The 5,008-nt window shown below is 41.2% G+C and overlaps 1 long non-coding RNA gene across 1 annotated transcript in view; it reads right to left on the bottom strand.

The window, feature by feature from the left end:
• Positions 1 to 3,726: 3,726 nt before the first annotated feature.
• Positions 3,727 to 5,008, bottom strand: part of LOC103132062 (uncharacterized) — a 2,398-nt gene continuing 1,116 nt past the window's right edge. The window contains exons 2-3 of the long non-coding RNA XR_475481.2: positions 4,095 to 4,211; positions 3,727 to 4,016 (exon numbers count right to left, since the gene is read on the bottom strand). This is a non-coding gene — a long non-coding RNA (uncharacterized LOC103132062). The remainder of the gene's footprint in view (positions 4,017 to 4,094; positions 4,212 to 5,008) is intronic.

Below are 5,008 nucleotides of genomic sequence, written 5' to 3'. Positions count from 1 at the left end.
TCAATGCATGGAGGCACCTATGACAGGCACTGCTCTCTCTATGCTTTGCTATGGGCAGTCCCAATAATAATAATAATAATAAAGAAACACCTTATTAGGTTCTCACTCACGGTGTGAAATAAAAAAATAATAAAGAAAGTGGATAATATTTTTTTTCTAGAAAATTTTCAACCTTCATACTAAGGATTTTAATTCACACTCAAAAATCCTGAGAAATAAAAAATTTACGGAAGCAAAATATGAATAGCCTGGGGAANATGGTTGATGGATGGATGAATGAATGGTTGATGGATGGTGGATGGATGGATGGATGGATGAATGGTGGATGGATGGATGATGGATAATGGATGGATGGTGGATGGATGGATGAATAAATGGATGGATGTCATCAGTTTTCATACGAACAGTGATGACATCACAGCTTTAAGGATGAAATAGTGTTTTATAGACCCTTTTCACAGTGACGTCAGACAATGGCCGCCGTAACTCGAAGTGGTGTATCTTTACTTCCGGTGTGATTTTGCCTCGTGAAACCTGACTGAAAAATTCACGGATACTCATTATCTCAAGGATATAATAAAAGGTAAGGTTAATAACAGCAGCATTTACGTGTTAGATAACCGTTATTACTCATTGTTAATTCACATTCTCTGACTGTGTAAAATAAACAGCCTCCGATCGGAGAGTAAACCAGCTAGCAGCAGCTTTAGCCACATTTGGGAAAATATATACACCGCTGTCAGTGCTGTAACGTTTAGAGGTTCACTTTCTGTATTAACTGTAATAAAACAGCATTTATTAAAGTATTTAATTTACATCTTCCAACACTGTTGTTTAGAAAAGCATTTTAAATATTAATTTAAGCACCATCTGCCAAATAATTTACATATTCTGATGTGATTCATAATTTCTCCATTTGTTTTGTTGTCCATCTTTCTCAACAGTAGCCTACCTAACAACCTACCATATCTGGGATGGTCCTGTTCCTCTGTCCATGGCAGGTTCAGTGAATCAGCTGTGGGACATCTGCTGCCTAGTCAAACTATCATGAGCCTCTTGATTTAAAAGGAGAAACCAGTACAGAGCCTCCCTGCTCCTGCAAGCCACACTTCTTGGATGAACAGTCACTACTGCAGCTGTTAGAAATGAAATCTTTGTGTATCTATCCTTTAATTAATATCTATATGTATCTATTAATAAATGAATTGATGTTGTGTAGAGTTCTGTAAAAACTATTGTAAATAGCTTCTCTTGAGTAATCTACATATGTGCAACTTTTACATTTAAATTGCATCTTTTTGTAAATTTTACACATCTGGCAATGAAATATGTGGATGAGAAGAAATGCTAAATTAAAGCTGCCATTGTGGTTTGTGGCTGTTTCTTTAAAACATCTATGTAATAATTAATAATTATATTAAACACTGTAGATGGTTACTACATTACACAAACATTATCACTGTTAACAATTTAGTCATTGATAGAGAAAATGTATTTACAAAAGGCATATCAATTTTATTTTAACAGTATGTACTCAGGGTTTACAACTTAAGAAGACATCCATGTAGGGTCCTTGGCAGGTGGCAGTCTGCAGTGAACTGGTCCCAGTCTGCAGTGAACTGCAGTGAACTGGTGCCAGTCTGCAGTGAACTGCAGTGAACTGGTGCCAGTCTGCAGTGAACTGCAGTGAACTGGTACCAGTCTGCAGTGAACTGGTGCCAGTTTGCAGTGAACTGGTGGATGACAGAGGTAATGGTAAACTGTAGTGAGCAGTTTGGAGCAGAAGTCCCACCATGTGATCCACAGGGTTTTCCCACCTGAGCACAAACTTCATGCTCTTCGTTTCCACAGGCACCACAGCAGAATCAACTGTAACCTGTTAAAAGGGATATGAAGTTATTATTCCTGTTATCAATTTTCTACTGCCAAGTCTGCAGGAAAACAAAGTAAAAGAAACTTAACCTTCTAATCATAACTGTCATGAAGTGGTGAATGGAAGGTGGTGAGGATGAACGCANGAGAGAAAAAGTCTTGAGACTTCTCACTGCCTCTGTCTGGGCTCCGTTGCTATGGTAATTAATGACTGCAGCCAATGCATTGCGAGACCTGAGCTGAAACATTTTAAAGTAATTCTGACATTTAAAATAGGCTGTGTCCCTTTCAGATAGCGGTTCGGACCGCAGCAGCGGCAGCGCATCTGAGTCTGTGAGCTGCGAGACAGACCATAATAGCCTGCAGCTCAGAGTTGGAGCCGGGCTCCGTTGCTATGGTGATTAACGACTGTAGCTATGACTGTGTATGAGTCAGAGCGGAGCCTCCATTGACTTGAATGGGATTTTGTTGTTTTTCGCTATTTATGTCGCCATTTTAACTCAGAATCCCACGAAAAATAATGGCGCACTTCTCGGGATCAAGCTGAACGTTTTGATACCACGTTTGTGGAGGTACACACAGCGGTTTGAGCCACATTAAGGGTGATAGATGTAGAGCAATAGGTTCCTGCCATGCATTGCATAGGCAGGCCTCAAATACCTGTAAAACTAGAAAATTCCTGCAGAAATTTTAAGGGGCCTGCCAAAGTGTGCCCGTTGGTTTGGACCCAGCGTTCCAATGCTAAAAATTAGCCTTAATGCTAAAGAAAGCTTCAATGTAGTCAATAACCTGTGGAGAGTCAGAAGCATGTGGACTAAGCTGTACTTGTACTATTCAGTATGTTGCATACGGTAAAATTAGCCAAAATGCTAATAATAGCATGAATGGTATCAGTAGAATGTGGGGTATCACTACCATGTTGTCACCCATTGACTCAGTCCAATCAGTATTCTAAACATGGCTAATAATTAAATAAATTGGCTAAAAGCTTATTTTAGGTAAAATGCTAATGCGTGCAAGGAAGTGCACTAGTGGGTGGCAGTGAAATGCTAATGTTTGTGCTGATGTTAATGAACTGCCTTGCTGCGCAAGGCAGTTCACTATCCTGAGAAAAAAAACATAAAAGAAGAATAATATTTTCTTGGTCATGAGATAGATACAATGCATAGGGAGAGCAGAGAGCAGAGAGCAGTGACTGACCTGCTTCGCAGGTCAGTCACTGCTCTCCCTATGCATTGCTATGGGCAGGCCCCAATTACAGGTGAGTTATCCTGAGTCTGATTAGACTGTGGTCTCCACCATGAGCCAAACCAGGACCAATTACTGGAGCTAACAGGGCTAAAGGAGCTAACACAGCTAAAGGAGCTAATAGAGCTAAAGGAGCTAACACAGCTAAAGGAGCTAACAGAGCTAAAGGAGCTAACACAGCTAAAGGAGCTAACAGAGCTAAAGAAGCTAACACAGCTAACGGAGCTTTCTTTGATTAAAAGGGAATAAAGTACAAAGGTTAACAAAATGACAAGTAATAAACCTAAAGACAGAAAAGAAACAAGAGGACNGTTCTGTTCAGGGTTGCTAAGTATCTAATTCCATTTCTAAATAGTGAAACTCTACAGTTTCTGATAAAATAAGCTAAAGAGTGGCTGATCTAAATTTTTTCTGGGTTAAAAGTAATAAACTAAGCAGTGACTGTTCCTGTTAAGTATCTCTGGATTCCAAGTTTGTAGTTATTCTAATTCTGATCCCATTTCTGGGCTGTATAATATTGATCTAAATAGTGCGTACTCCACAATTTCTGATATTACTAATAAACTAAAATAATCCTTTCCTGGGTTAAATAGGGAGTACTCCACCGTTTCTAAAACAAAAAAAGAGGAAAGGACACATTAGGGCAAATGGCAACATTCAGACAAAACAGGGCAAAATTGACACGGTCAGGCACTGATGGACTCAGGGACTGAACAGCGAATACAAAACAAGTGTTTATTATGAAATAAACTTATTCTTAGTCAGACAGGCCAGGGTCAGAACCAGGGAATCCAAATCGGGGTCAGGCGGTTCCTGATCTCAGGGTCAGACAGGGGATCAGAACCAGGAGGTCCAAATCCAGTGGAGAGGGTCAGGATCGGGGACAGGAGAGGCAACTAGGCAGAAGCAAGAGACAGACAGGTTAGTTACCGGACAGTTAGCTCAAGTTTCTACAGCAGACCTGAAGGTGTTACCGCTGAGGGTTTCACAACAATCTGACGCCGTGCAGGGGGAAGATCTGTTCTTATATGGCAGCAGCTGGAGATCAAGGTGATGATGATCAGGTGTGAGTGGTCACAGCTCAGCAGCAGCTGTGACAAAAACAAAGACATGAGTGAAGGCGGTGACGTCAAAGGGCCATGAAGAAATGTTACTGAGCCCCTGGCAGAGTTTGATAAAGGTGTTGTTTATCTAGGAATGTCTTTAGGAGCGTTCAGCTCCACAGCTGCATGGATACAGGAGGGGGTGTGGATGGAAGAGCGTTGTGTTTACATATCTTCGAGGAGATTAGAAAAATGCAGCCCTTCCAAGGCCACACAGGAAAAGCCAATTCAGAAACAGAATGTCTTAGGTCGAGAAGATTATAAACTTCAATCTTCCCTAAAGTCTCTCCGATACGTCTCAGTTCCCAATCATCCAAATTAGTTTAGTCGTTCCACTGAGCCGAAACTAGCAACTTCTCCAAGATTGATTCCAACTCGTTAGTGAGTTTTAGAGTCCTCGTCTCTGTCCACACCAACAGTCTGAGTGTTCGCTAGTTCGGCCACAAAGCTCCAAACAGCAGAGATCCTGTTATCATGAATAAATCCAGGGTGAATCCCGCCAGGTGTGTCCCCGCACGACAAGAGGCTCTCCTGTGCCCAGACTTCTCGTCGAGAAAATTTGATCAATTGCATTGAAAGATCAGTTGACCAGATCCATAATTTGTAGATTTGGATGATGTGCAAAGAAAGGCTCCAAAAATATAGAAAAAGACAAAAGTAGAGCAGGCATGGGCAGGGAGGGAGCAGAGGAAAGAAGGGTCTGCCTTCATCGAGAGCAAGAGAGAAAAAGTCTTGAGACTTCTCACTGCCTCTGTCTGGGCTCCGTTGCTATGGTAATTAATGAC

This window comes from Poecilia formosa, unplaced genomic scaffold, assembly GCF_000485575.1.
Source record: "Poecilia formosa unplaced genomic scaffold, Poecilia_formosa-5.1.2 Scaffold913, whole genome shotgun sequence".
Lineage (NCBI taxonomy): Eukaryota > Metazoa > Chordata > Actinopteri > Cyprinodontiformes > Poeciliidae > Poecilia > Poecilia formosa.
This window is presented reverse-complemented; position numbering and strand designations above follow the sequence as displayed.